Source organism: Callithrix jacchus, chromosome 4 (assembly GCF_049354715.1).
Source record: "Callithrix jacchus isolate 240 chromosome 4, calJac240_pri, whole genome shotgun sequence".
In the NCBI taxonomy this organism is placed as follows: domain Eukaryota; kingdom Metazoa; phylum Chordata; class Mammalia; order Primates; family Cebidae; genus Callithrix; species Callithrix jacchus.
Genome location: NC_133505.1, coordinates 21,596,542 through 21,611,190, shown reverse-complemented (window position 1 = coordinate 21,611,190; position 14,649 = coordinate 21,596,542). Strand labels below are relative to the sequence as shown.

At 37.0% G+C, this 14,649-nt stretch overlaps 1 long non-coding RNA gene across 15 annotated transcripts in view; it reads left to right on the top strand.

The window, feature by feature from the left end:
• LOC118152785 (uncharacterized) overlaps nt 1-14,649 on the top strand; it is a 337,652-nt gene that overhangs the window by 270,697 nt on the left and 52,306 nt on the right. For 13 of the 15 annotated variants that reach the window (XR_013534736.1, XR_013534738.1, XR_013534741.1 and 10 more), the window contains 2 exons: nt 2,626-2,690; nt 10,503-10,605. This is a non-coding gene — a long non-coding RNA (uncharacterized LOC118152785). The remainder of the gene's footprint in view (nt 1-2,625; nt 2,691-10,502; nt 10,606-14,649) is intronic. The other 2 variants (XR_013534740.1, XR_013534739.1) reach the window with 1 other exon arrangement.

The following is a 14,649-nucleotide window of genomic DNA, read 5'->3' as shown; positions in this document are numbered from 1 at the left end:
AGTTTTAACATTAACATGGCCAACACACCCACAAGTCGTGAGATCAATGTGACATTCATTCAGCCATTAATCATCGAGACATACGCTTTGAAGTTGAAAAGGACCTTGGAGAACATCTAATCTCTCTTTGTGCAGATTGGGAATTTGGGCCCAGGGGTTAAGTGGCTTGTTCAAGGTTAAATGCTGATCAGGGGCTAGGCTGGAAGTGATGCTGGAAATCGAGGTCGGCTGATTCCTGGACCAGCACTTTTCTCACTCTTAGACTGTCTTCGTTAAATGTACTGGCCTGAATGCATGTGAGCATGTGATATCTAAACTGCGGTCGCACCGTGTCCTTCTACAATGCCTTGTTCATGTGAGTGGCAAACGCAAATGGAATTTTCTTTGAAACTGGCTTTGCCACTAACAAGCTATGTAGTCTTCAGCAGATTACTTTAACATCATTGTCCCTCAGTTTCTTCATCTCTAAATTTTGGAAAAATAGTAGTTCCTACTTCGCAGAATTATGAGGATTAAAGGAGATGAATTGTGTAAAGGGTTTACAATGGTACCTGACACTTAATAAGCTCTCTGTAAGTGTTAACAATTCTTACTAATATTATCTTAGGTAGGAAAATTTGCAGTGGGATATTTTCATCTGAGTTTGAGTGATGAACAGATAAAAAGCGAAACCAAGGCTCACAGTGAATTTTCACAGAACTCAGACAAGCAAGATCTTCACAATTTCTATTTGTGATTAGATGAGCAGGCAGAATTCTTTCTTGCTTTTTTAATCCCACTTGACTCTTGGGACCGGGATTATCAGTTCGTATTATTTATTGAAAGTTTTGGACTTGGGAAAATTTGACTAAGCACAGCAGAACAGGGTACATGGAATGACCTAAATTCTTACCAAGAGTTTTGAATTATGAGCACAAATTCCATTTGAAATATGCAATCCACAAACAAGAAATCCATGTGGTTGGAGTTACGGTTGCTACCTGAAGAAGAGAAGTTCAAAGTCTCTTACTTAAGTATGCAGTTTATGATGAGGAAAACAAATGAAGGTGAATCTTGCTTGAAAAAAAAGATATGTTTCTGGGCTGGGCACGGTGGCTCATGCTTGTAATCCCAGTACTTTGGGAGGCCGAGGTGGGTGGATCATGAGGTCAAGAGATCGAGACCATCCTGGTCAACGTGGTGAAACCCCGTCTCTACTAAAAATACAAAAAATTAGCTGGGCACGGTGGCACATGCCTATAATCCCAGCTACTAAGGAGGCTGAGGCAGGAGAATTGCCTGAACCCAGGAGGAGGAGGTTGCAGTGAGCCGAGATCGTGCCATTGCACTCCAGCCTGAGTAACAAGAGTGAAACTCCATCTCAAAAAAAAAAAAAGATATGTTTCTGAACATTTATACAAATCGAATCTTTACAGTTCAGATTTAAAACTGCTATAAAGTTTTTTATTTACTTAAAAATCACAGTGGAAATACATCATAGTTTTTTTTTCTCTTATAGAGCTAAATCTACCTTAATTTGATTGAAAGATAAGGAAAATACCTTATATAGAACATTGTATATAGGCTGGGCACAATGGCCCATGCGTGTAATTCCAACACTGTGGGAAGCTAAAGTAGGAGGATAGTTTGAGGGCAGGAGTTTAAGACCAGCCTAGGCAGCATGGTGAGACTCCAAATCTGGGAAAACAAAAAGAGCCTTGTATATAATATACAGTATATATAGTATACATAGTGTATATATACTGTACATATACATACTTGTCTATGTATATGCACATATAAACAAACATACATACATATACATATATAGACACATATGTACATATATGTTTGTATTTGTGTCACATTTAAAAATACATCTCTGCCCATTACAAAATAAAATTCTAAACTGAGCTGAGACAATTCATGTCATTCACTGATCGCTATGCAATTAGATTTACAGCAAACATAATAGATTGTCAGGTCAAATTGGTAAGAAACAGGCTAAGGCACTCTGGTGGCATTTGCCACTGCCATTATATTCTCCTAATTAGGGAACTGTAACTACTTAAGCCATTTACAAGATGGTCAATAAGAGCATCAGAGGAACTTAGCACACAATGTAAAACATATTTGGAACATAGAATGTTTGGTTAGAATCTGGCGTTATTCTTTTGCTTTTAGAAACCGAGATATAAAAACCAGTTTCTCTTGTTTGTTTTAGGATTTCATTCTGTGTAATTCTATGTAAATATGACTTCTTTTTGAGGACCCCAAAAATGCACAGTTACTTCTTATAGGCAGATCGTGTTTACATTCCAAAACGAAGAAAAGACCTGTGTTGAAGGCTGCACTAGCACAAAATGGGAACTTCAAAATTGGCGCTGAAGATTCCATTAGAAGAAAGAAATGGTCAAATATCCATAATTAATATTTACTGAGTACTCAAGGGGACTTAGCAGGTATGAGAGGATGTCAAACACACCCACAACAAGCTGTGGGATTTCAAGTTAAATATAGATTTGACTGCAGAGTTTTCCCGCTAGTACCGTATTTTTTCATTCCTTTAGAAATCTAGTTATATATATTTAAAGAAGGGTTAACTATATATTCTTTAACTTGTTTCTTTTTTATTTCTCCCCGAAGCAAAAAGAAGCAACGACAACAAAAATAAAAGTTTTTAGGATCCTGCTGAATCAAGATGCTAAAACGTGAGTTAACTGGAGAGGCATGGTGGTTTTAACGAAGAAAAATAAAACAATTTAAGCGTTGCCAGGTGGAAAACAAAACAATCTCTTTATATGGAATATGTAGAAGGGGATGAGGCACAGGGATGTTTTGGAAGGCAGTTTCCAATGTCAGGAATTTTTTGCCATGGTCTTTGATCTGCAGGCCAATTTTAATCTTGGTCTAAAAGAAAAAATGAGGAGGAAAACTATTACTTGGTTTAATGAAAAATGCCTCAGTGAACCAAGACTGACTATGGAAAAACAAGCCAAGAGAAAGGGTGTTGATTCAAATAAACAAACCTTAAAAACAAAAATCAAATGAAACTAAAATTTCCCAACACACACACACACAAACACACACATACACACATACACACTTCTCAAACATCACCACCACCAAATGCTTAATATGCTGTCCATATACAACTATGCTATTTTTCAGTATCCTCTGACTATGATTTCTTTTTATTGAATAGGACTTTTCTTTCTTTCCAGGCTAAGTTATTCGTGCTATCTGATAACTATATTATCCACATAATTTGGCTTCTAAAATTATGTGCAAAATCACCTGCCTATGAAATACGGCCCATGGTAACTGATGTTTTTCATTGTCACTTTGCTGGTAGAATGTGTTCTGACATTGTTGCATGGATTGGCTTTTATAAGTAAAAACGACATTGATGTTAAAGGCAAAGTGGCAGGAGTGTTGTTGTCCATCTTTGGTGCCCTGCCATAGACAAAGCTGAGTTGGGCAGCTATGGCAGTATCCCAGATATATGGAATTCTGGATAAAATTCAACTTGTTTAAAACAAAACAAAGCAAAATATTTGCCTAAGCTCAAAAACATGAAAGGGAAAATCTTGAGTTGCCAGAAAGAGAAATGCAGAGTCATGGAGATGAACCACAGTCTGCATGGGGAGTTTCAGGGCTATCAGGCTGAATATTTTTCTCAGGTGTCTGGGTTTCCATACCAATGGGGACTAGGGTCTAAGACACTCTGTGGAATATGAGTGTTGTTTCATTTTTTAACTTGGATAAAACCAGCCCTAAATCTAGTGTCTAAGGAAGTCTCCTGGAAGCCATGCACCCACCCTTAGTTATAGATAGAAACAGAGGCCCCTGTGAGAAATTAGAATTCCATGCCCTCTGTGTGTACAGGTAAAAAAGTTCTATAACATGGACAAGAAACTAATACCATAAAACTAACAGATAACCCTAAACTAAAACTAAAAACCAAACGCAAACAACAGGAAAACCTTCTTGAGACTGCAGATAATAGAGAAATCTGGAAAGGAACTTAAATGATAATGTTTAGAATTTTTATAGATGAAGAAATGGATTCTACCTATGTTACAGAAACAAAGAAAGCAGACTGGAAAGTGAAACAAATAGAAATTTTAAGAGTGAATTTAAAATTAAAAACAAGTCAAAAATATATTAGACATATTTCTACCAATTCTGGAATTAGATATATTTCACAAAGGGTGTGAGTAGGGGAAGTAGAGAGTAAACTACTAGTTATTGAAGAGTGACGTTAAAATCAATAAACCAACAGTTTTTCAGCTGAGGGCTTTCTTCTTAATTTCTTATAACGCCGTCTAGGCAACAAACTTACCTAAATTATTTATTTCCTTTACATTCTTCAAATTCTAAAAATCATAATTGATTTCCAAACCTTAACTCATAGCATCATTTTATTTTTTGTTTTATTTATTTTTATTTTTTTGAGACGGAGTTTCACTCTTGTCACCCAGGCTGGAGTGCAATGGCCTGATCTTGGCTCACTGCAACCTCCACCTTTGGGGCTCCAGGGAATTCTCCAGCCTTGCCTCCTGAGTAGCTGGGATTACAGGCACCCACCACCACACCCGGCCAATTTTGTACTATCCGTAGATACCGGGTTTCACCACATTGGTCAGGATTGTCCTTTTGCCTTGATCTTGTCTGAGAACTGAGCATGATTTCTTTCATTCTACAATGCTATAAAAACATGCTCAAGAGCTTATTGCTCATAAATTCTTCAGGCATTCTTTTTCTGTTATTTTCTAAGAAGAGAACTGAAATAAAGCAAATCCAATTCTGCATGTCCTTGTTCTATTGTGCCCATTTTTATAGAAAAGTTCCCTGCATCGCCCACATTCAGAGGTCTATTTGCAATCAGTGCTAAACACGTCACTCTAAAATAGCTAGACTGTATGCAGTTTCCTTTTCCCAGCTATTCTGTTTGTTGTTGTTTTTCTTAAGGCACATACCAGCAGTCTGCTTTCATTTCTCTGAATATTCATTTCGCCCAGAGGTTCAGTCTAAGCAGCCATAATGCCCCTTTCTCAGGACGTCAATAAATCTGATATATTTTGACTATTTATCTCAGACAATAAATACCGGTATACAAAGTGCATTTCATAAATTAACTCAAATTACGTTTGGGCTGCTTCAGAGCTGCAGAGAAAAGTGCCAAACATTTAATACAACACAAAATTGAATTTAACTTCAGGGGAAAACAAAACTTCGGATTCTCTCATTAAAAGTAAAAGTGAAAAATCTGTGTGTGTGTGTGTGTGTGTGTGTGTGTGTGTGTGTTTAAATCGAGTCGTTTATTTTCACTAATCTGTCATTTTTTATTGAAGGACTTCATGATGATGTATGTTTTCTGAAGTTTAGGTGTAAATCAAAATGAGCCTGTGTGTTTAAAAGTGTATGGTTCATCTTTTAGATGGTTTATTGCCTGCTGTTGATTATCAACTATTAAAAGAATGTGAAAAATTAGAAAACACTGGTTCAAGCTCAGCTTTGGCACACTTTACCTCACTTCCTTTTATCTGTCTTCTCTTTTTCTACCTCAACACCAAACACTTTAGTTGGTGATACTGGAATAGTGAAGTTTCCTGCTATTTGGAAATGTAAAACTTGCTATCATTATGCTTTGCTTCACTACAGAATAACTTCACAATTTTTCTTAACCAACTTTTTGGGTATATGACTGCCAAGGTTGTATTGTGAGAAATTCTCTTAGGGATAAAATTTAGCCTCTGAATCTGGGGGAGCTGAGCACCATGTTGCTCAGCCAGTTAACTGATTTTTCTTGTTTTTCTTTTCCTAATATCTGGAGCCCTCAAACCAAAACATTAGCCAGCACACATTTCTCAGAGAACAGGAATTCAAAAGTGAGTTCTCCGTGATGTAGTGTGTACTCTTTGGAATTCACAGGATTTTTATAATCAATATTTGCCTTCCTTTTTCATGATGACCCTCAAATATAATGACAGTAATGACCTAGCAAACTTGGCTATGTCCTTCTAAACTCCATAAAAAGTAAACATAAATATCTTAATTGATTTTATTACAGTTCAGTCAAATTGCATGTTGTGTGTTTTTTTTTTCCAACAAAGTAATGAAAATGTGTTGAATGTCTACTATGTGAAAGCACTGTGCTTGCTGCTGAAGAGGAATCTAAGTACACGTTACATGTGGTCCTGTGTACATCAGCTTTGTCGGATACAGGAGCCTCTATGTTTTGTTCTGTATCTGTGATTGAGAAAGTCATTCTACTCTGGGAACCATAAGCTAGTCATTTGTGTATGAGACTTTAATTATCTAACTGAAGAGTTCTGACTCAGAAAACGGAGACCACAATGGGAATAGCTGTATGTTCCGACCATCTTTAGCATCCTTGACTGTCATTTTAAGGAAACAGTGATGAGCAAAACCTGCAATCAGGGGTATTTGCAAATGATCACTGAGAAGATTAAATTTGCAGATAGTCGCTGAGAAAATTTAATGCTATTGTGAAGAAGTCTTTGGGACTCTTTGGCACAAGTTCTTGCTGAATTTTTTCCTGGTAAAATAATTATTACACTCTTATTATTGAATTATTATTGATATAATGATACCAATAATATATCTGGTACAATTGAATGCAATTAGCATTAAATTAATTATTCAACTGGGTAGTATTTATTCTTTTTCTATTATATGGAAGAGTTTATTTAAGAATAGGCTTGTTTCTTAAATGTTAGGAAGAATTCACTGGTGAAGATTTCTCATCTGTGTATTTCCTTTGGGGAAATATTTTAATAACAGATGCAATTTCTTTGGTAGATACAGGCCTATTCAGATTTGGTATTTCTTCTTGTATTAGTTATTTAATTGTGCTTCTTCAGGAGTCTGTCATAAAATCTTTCTACTTATTGGCACAGAGGATATTGGCACAGTATCCTGTACTTTTAATACTTTAAAAAATATCCATAGGATTTTCTTTGGCTATCATCTAAAATGCATGCATACAGCTTGTAATATTTGAAATATAATTTTTATGCTCATGTATTCATTAGATCTTTAAATAACAAAATGATAAAATATATATTTTTGTTTATATATTCATTGTATATATATTTATATGCTATTACTTAAAATATATAAAATAATTATAAATGATGTAGCATTTGTGTGATTTTTTGATATATTTTATGCATACATTCACAATTATCTAAATATTCTTATAAAATATTTTAATGTGTGCATATTTAAAATACATAGCATATCAAAACTTGTGTTAGACAAGAGAAACTTTCATTTTCACTCAGTCAGGACCTGAGCTGCCCTGAGCCAGATTACAATTTTTGTAAGGCTCCTCTTAACTCATGTCTATACTGCTCCAAGGGTTAGTCTCTAAAGATTGGGGGTGTTTACAGAAATCCGCAACTCACTGGTGGGTTCTGAACTGCAATATTTATTTCCTAGCCCCAGTAAAACTACTGAAAACTCTGTTTTAATTTTCAGAGTCACAGTTTCTTAACCTCTTGATTCACAGCTAAAGAATTTGGTAAAGACCTTGACCTTATGCTCACTTGTTCATCCTCCCCCTTTTACAGGATGTAAGCTGCCTTGAGGCCCTGAGTTCAATTTTTGTCTCTCCATTGCTGTCAAACTGAGATGTTCAGCTGGCCTATTGGCCTCCTGGCCCAGGTCTTGACCTCAGATTTTTCACCTTTTACCCAATGCTAAAAATCAGCAACTGGGAAAAACGGGTCTAAGAAGTAGGCTTATCTCTCCTTGGTTCTCTTCTCTCCAACATCTTGGCCCCTCACTTTCTGGTTGTCTCAGCAGCTTTGTGCTGCTTTCAAACTTATAACTGTGTGTTTTATCTCACTTTTCTCATTGTTCTTGACAGGGATGTCATTGTACTCCTGTGTACTCAACATAGCCAGAGTGGAAATCCTGGCATGACTAACACAATTTTTCACTCAGCATTTCTGTGTGGTATTTATAGTGCTAAGGTCTCTTTTTAATTAACACAAGACAATTTTATTATCTTGTAATTATAATTTGGATGAATATTATACATAATAGTACACATGCATTCTCTAAGTGTATAAAGGTTTAGAAAACTTATTTTTGGATAATGTTTAAAAATATAACAGATCCTCACCCTTATAAGTCCAAGTCTGTGTTTATGAAAGCATTCTATTTACAGAACTAATTTGATGAAACTAATTTTTGTTCACAATCCACATATATACCTTTTATTTTGGGTTATTACTATTGTTGAAACAATATTATTATTAACAAGCCCTATTCATATTTCCTGTTCCAGCATCACTTTCAATAAGCCATGTAGTTTGATATGACAATGCAGTATATCAGTTTAGATATAAACAAGTACACATTAGAAACATTGATATACAAATTATTCATGCTATTTTAAAATGACTGAATAGAAATGATGAAATATTTACCTTAATCTCTGATTTTAGTATAATAATTCATTAAATACACCATGCCTGTATAAGTGGAGTATTTTTTAAAGGCTCATTGACAAATTTTGAGATCTCCAGAAAAGTGATAATGTTAAATCAATCAGATTTTCAAGCCAATTGGATATGAACCTAGAATTCGGAGGTAAAAGTGATGGACAAAGATTAAATAGCCCTTTGTTAATCAGCCAGTAGCAAAAGCCCTACTGCCTTTGAAAAATATTGATTGAAGTTGATTGATGGACTTCATGGATGGAAAGAGAAACAGGAACTGGAAACATCAACTCATGAAGCTAGGCTCACTCATTAGGGAGATGTGAATAAAGTTGTACTATTTATACATGCTGTCTGATTCACTTCAAATATGTTTTAATTTTGATAGTTTTCCAGTCTTTCTGTCTACATTGTGCTAAAAATACATATGCTGAAATAATACCTTTATGCACAGAAAATAGAAAAAGGGGAAGGTAACTGTGCAGTCAGTTGTTCTTTTAAGCCAATTAAATTCCTTCACAGGGAGATGCCTCTTTGTGCTCCTTGATGCTTGCACTATGTGTTCACTCATCAACATATAGCTCTTAATTTTGCCATTTCATTTGACATCAATGGGAAACCGCAAGTAATTTAACTGTTAATTCAGCTGCCATACCATTTCGAGTACAGAAAGCACATTATTACTATGTATGCACTAAATCAACCAATATTGATCTCCTATGGAGCATGTATGGACAGAATGTTGTGCAGACACTGGGGGAAATACAAAAGAGGAACTTAAAGCCTACTGTATCTACTAGGAACCTATGCACGCTCTGCATTCATATCAAAACCCCATCTTTGCTCTTAAGACTCTTAGTGAAATTACAGCCTAAAATTAAGATTTGAATACTTGGTTCTACCTATCCTCTCTCTCCAGCATATGATGAAATTTTCCATTGCCAAAGAGAAGCAGGGCACTGAGGTCGTTAACTTCAGTCATGTCTAAATCACAGGGTCTGATAAATCACAGGGCTAATTTCTTTCGCCTCATATGTTCATTAAAGGTCTGACCACAGAGGGATGTTCAGGGGAATGACAGGAATAAGTTTCTGATCAAAAGGAGAAAAAGAGGCTTTATACGATCTTTCACTTCATAAACAGATATGTACATGATGCAGCTTACTGACCTCCACCCTCCGTGACAGCTGCTCTGTATAAATTGCCAGTATATCACAAAGGGAAAAACTAGACCTCCTGTTTAGAAAGCTACTTTAGCTACTGTAAAATTGTGGTCTGACTAGGCAAAAATTAGGAACACCAGAGGACAGGTTTCCTGGGCTGTAAGGAGGAGAGGCTTTTCTTGTCTTGTGCGCCATACAGCATAGCTAACTTCAGGATCAGCTGTGGGTACAACCACTGGGGAGGTGCAGAAATCAATCTTGTAACCAGCTCTTCCTTCTAACACCTGAGCAAGCCCTACTCATAGCAGTCCCCACAGCCATCCTCTACCTTTACTTTCCTCTCAATGCCCACCCTCATACTTGTCCAGAGTTTCTGGGTACCACTGGGAGAGGGCTTTGGCCTGGGGGACCACAGCTAGAAGGATGTCAGTGAAAGCAATGCTGTTTATTATATTGATGTTTAAGAAGAGACAATAGCCCAGAAACATGGGCCTGGGAAAGTAGATAATCAATTTCAAGAGAGCATATTCATGTATGAGGGAGTTGGTGAGTCTGATACATTAGGTAAATGAAATTTGCATGATTTTTATTGTTTTCTTTGTGAATTAAAGTTGCTGGTGGCTGGCTAGCAAGTAAGTAGAAGTGCTAGGCAGAGGACAAGCTAGTTCGGGAAGTTTCTGTGGCAGGTGAGTTTGTAGTGGACTGAACATTTGCGTTTCCCCCCAAAATCGTAAGTTGAAATCCTAACTCCTAATGAGATGGCAGTAGGAGGTGGGGTCTCCAGAAGAAGACTAGGCCATGAGAATAGATTCTTCGTGAATGAATATAATGCTTTTATTATAAAAGGGGCCACAGAGAGTTCTCTTTCTTTCTTCCACCATAGGAGGACATAGGAGGAAGATGTGACATATGAACCAGAAAGCAGGCCCTCTCCAGACACTGGATCTGCGGGCACCTTGATCTTGGACTTCTCAGCCTCCAGGATGGTGAGAAATGAATATTGTTGTTTAAACTATCTACTCTGTGGTATTTTTGTCATAGCAACCCAAACAAAGTAAGACAGAGATATTTTTTAGAGATGAGGTCTCTCTGTGTTCCCCAGGCTGGTGTTAAATCAAACTCCTGGCCTTAAACGATGCTTTCACCTCAGCCTCTTGAGTAGCTGGGATTGTAGGTACATGCCTGAAACATAATTTAAGATCAAGTATTTATGGATTATTTTATTTAATAAACACTTGAATAGAACTTAATTGGTAATATACTCTGCCATAAACACTAACAATATTAACTAATACCAACTCTAGGAGTTTGGTTCTGTTATTGTGCCTGTACTATATAGAGAGGAAACTGATCAATCAAGAGGTTAAGTGGCTTTGCTGAGGCTCATAACCAAAAAGTTGCAGGGCAGGGTCTGCATTAGGCAGGCTGCTGCTAACCTGGTACCCTGAAGCACTTTACTGAATCTCAACAAGGGCTACTTAACCAAAAGTTAGGGGATGGATCTTGCTTTCAATGAGAACAGAGACAACTTCTCCCAAGACTAGCTGTTAAGGGAGCACTAGCTCAGCTTCGGGCTTGGGAGTGGAAAAAAGGATGAAATTCTAAAAAAGAAATTTCCAGCATCTGACTTAGAAGGAGGAGGGTAAAAACAGATGCAGCTGAAAAGGGAGACCACTCATGGAGTGACATGAAACCATCACTGTGGTATTTCGAGAAAACCAGAGTCCCTGGCATTTTGACCTTGGGCTGACCTAGGAGTGACTCTCATGGGAGAGGCACTGTAAGGCAAGTGGAATTATGGGGTAAAACATTTTATGCCAAAAAAGCAAAATCTGGGAAACAAGCAGCCCTGAATGACCTAGAAGAAAAGGTGTGGGGCAGGAGCTGATGGAAGGCACTAGGATTTCTAATTTGGCAGGCTCTCTCAGGCACAAATCTGATTATTTTACCCCTACCCTCCACATCGCCACCTCCTTTTCCCTATCCCTGCTCCTCTCCTGCCTCATCCATCCAAACCACTCATGTAGCTACTGCAGCTCCTCCCTGGGACAGCCACCTGGCAAATACTCCTCCAAGCCTTGCTGACTTCTCCTGTCCACACAGCCTGAACTTAGCTTCATGCCCCAGTGGCTACTTTTTTAGGCAAACAGAGTCACACATCATGACAACAGAAATACATTATGAGGGACGTGTCAGGTGATTCCATCATTCTGTGAACATGAACACCGTAGCATGTACTCACACAGACCTAGGTGATGTAGACTACTGAAGACCCAGGCCATGTGGGAGAGCTACAAACTATAGCTCTCTTATAAACCTGTACAGCATGTGATTGTTATGAATATTACATGAAATTGTAATTGGCAAGGATTTGTATATCTAACACAGAAAAGCTACAGTAAAAACACAGTATATAATCTTATGGGACCACTATCGTGTTTGTGGTTTGTCATTGACCGAAATTTTATGTTATGAGTGTATGTGGATACTTAAGGGTGCCTTTTCTAATTTATTGAGAGGGTAAGAATTAAATTTAATTCAGTGAATATAAAAGAACAAATCTATGGCAGTTAGATTCATAAACAATAACAAAACAACATCATTTGTACTATCATGTTTATTGTTATAATAGATTACTAATACTTGCTAAAAAGAGTCAGACATGTCACAGTTAATCTTTACAATAACCCTGTGTAATAGTCATACTTCCTCTTTTTAAGTGAGGAAACTAAAACTTAAGGAGTTTAAGTAATTTGTCAAGGGTGGTAAGTTGGTGAGCTAGGATTTGAACTCAGACTTATTGCAAAGCCTTTGGTCTCAACCCTTAGGTTATATTGGTTCATATATAAATTTAAGCCAGGACTCATAAAAATACATGTGCAGAAGATATGTGTAGTTAGGTGAAATTGTTAATTATTTCTACTTATAAGAACCTAGTTTTTACCATTGATAAAATGGGGATGAAAATTACCTAACTCACCAGATTTAAGCTAGACACTATTAAAGAAAATGCCTTATAAACAATGAAGTGTAAATAATTACAAAATGCTACTACAATGGATTGATAATGGCTATTGGAGGCAGACATGCACATATCTATACTTATACATACATATATTGGCTTGAGGTTACAGCTTGCTTGAGTGACTGGGTAAGCCACATATAACCAGTCAGTGCACTGAAAATCTACGTGCAATTCATATATCATAGGTACTATTGTAGAGAAAAAAACAACAGAAAAATTTTCCATGAAGTATCAGATTAAGAATGAAGAGCTAATGAATTAGAGGAGAAATCAAGAGGGAATAAACTTACGAAAAGAGTTTCCTAACCATCTAGTTTAATGAACTCACTAAAACTTTGAAAAGAAAGTGGCAACTGATTTAACTATTTCATAAGAAAATGTTTGAGAGAAATTTTGAATTTTTATCTGATTTAATAAATGTGAGACCCTGGGATCTCATAGTTTTTTTTCCTAGCTATTGACATTAATGAACTTTGGACACCTCGATGCATCACTAAATAATTTGCCTTTTCCTCCAGTGTAGAAAATCTTTAGATGAGTCCATTTTAATTAAAAATTTGTGTATCCAGTGCTTTTTGTTTATTTATTTAGACTTCTAGGGTCAAAATTCTACCACTGAAAGTAAAAGCATATAGCATCCAATAAGAACTCTAATAAAGATAATTCATATTTATGCCTTTTTTGTTCTGGAGCAGATTTTGAAGTTTCTAATCGGTGTTTTTCAGAGACCTCATTGTAAAAATTATTTATCTGTGTCCAGCTCAACACCTCTGCAAGTAAATCACTCACCAATAAGCTTGACTTCCTGGATGGAGGACTGTAAGGAATGGGTTACAGGCGATGTGAATCTGTAACAGCAAATGTCATGGATGTTTGCTTGTTGCAGCTTGCCAAGATGACCCAAATCCAGTAGAGCCTTTGCTTTCCTGCTAACCACCATTTTTCCTTGCCGTTTTTCTCTCTTTTCCCCTCTTTCGGATAGTATAAAATGTCTTTCAAAGCAAAAGTTAGTATTCAAATTGTTTTGTGCTAAATCCAATAAATCTAACAAATTTTGACTGATGCCTGCTAAGTACAAATGCTAAGAGCAGCGTGTGAATCTGAAGATTTTCAAAAAGGGATTTTGCAATTAGCATGTGGTCCTGTATTCTTCCAGCAGGTAGTAAAAAAGAGAAACATCTAACAGTAGGGTTTATATCTCACCAAATATCAAGCAGACCTAAAATATACATTAGAATCTTGGCTTCCCTTTATGTCTGGGGGTGATCTTGTAAGTTTCCATCCTGGGCATGGAAGAGAAAATGCTCCTCTTCCCAGGGAGACGTGAAGGCCCTGATGACTGCCTCATTGCCAGGGGCTGGCTGTGAGGCAGGCAGGAGCCAGCCCTCATTCAGTGCACACTGTCTATGTGCAGAATGCTGCAGGAACATGCAGGGAATAGACAGGGAAGGACAGATTTGTAAGCTGCATGTGGAACTTTATGCCTTGTAATTCTGAAGTGTGCCTCTTTGATTCTTAAAATCCCCTTCTGAAAATATGGTGAGTCACTGCCTCTGACCGTGGCCTGTCTGCTCCTACACTGTGAAACTGTTTGAATCTTGGAGGAGCAGGGGCATAAGTGCTGTGTTGGTTTTAATTAAATTTTGAAAAAGACTCAACCATATCCTGCTTTTTCCTTCCATCAGGGATCCTACAATTATTAAATTAGGCTGGTGGTGTCTACTTTCAGAATCATGAATTTTTACCAGCAGATAATTTCTCTTTTTATTGTTGGATATTTTCTTGGTGCATTTTACGGCTCTCGTCTTTGGCAGAGTTAATCTGGTTTTCGTCAGCCACAGTTCTGCTTGTTAATCTCTTTATGGATTTTTACATAGTTTCTCCTTGGATGGTAAGTGTATTACCTCCAAGGATTCCTTTCAAGCCACTTAATAGAGCTTGCTCCTCTTTTTCTCTCTCCATAGTGTGTGTTTGTATCTCCACCGCCCTGCTAGCCTTTTGAACA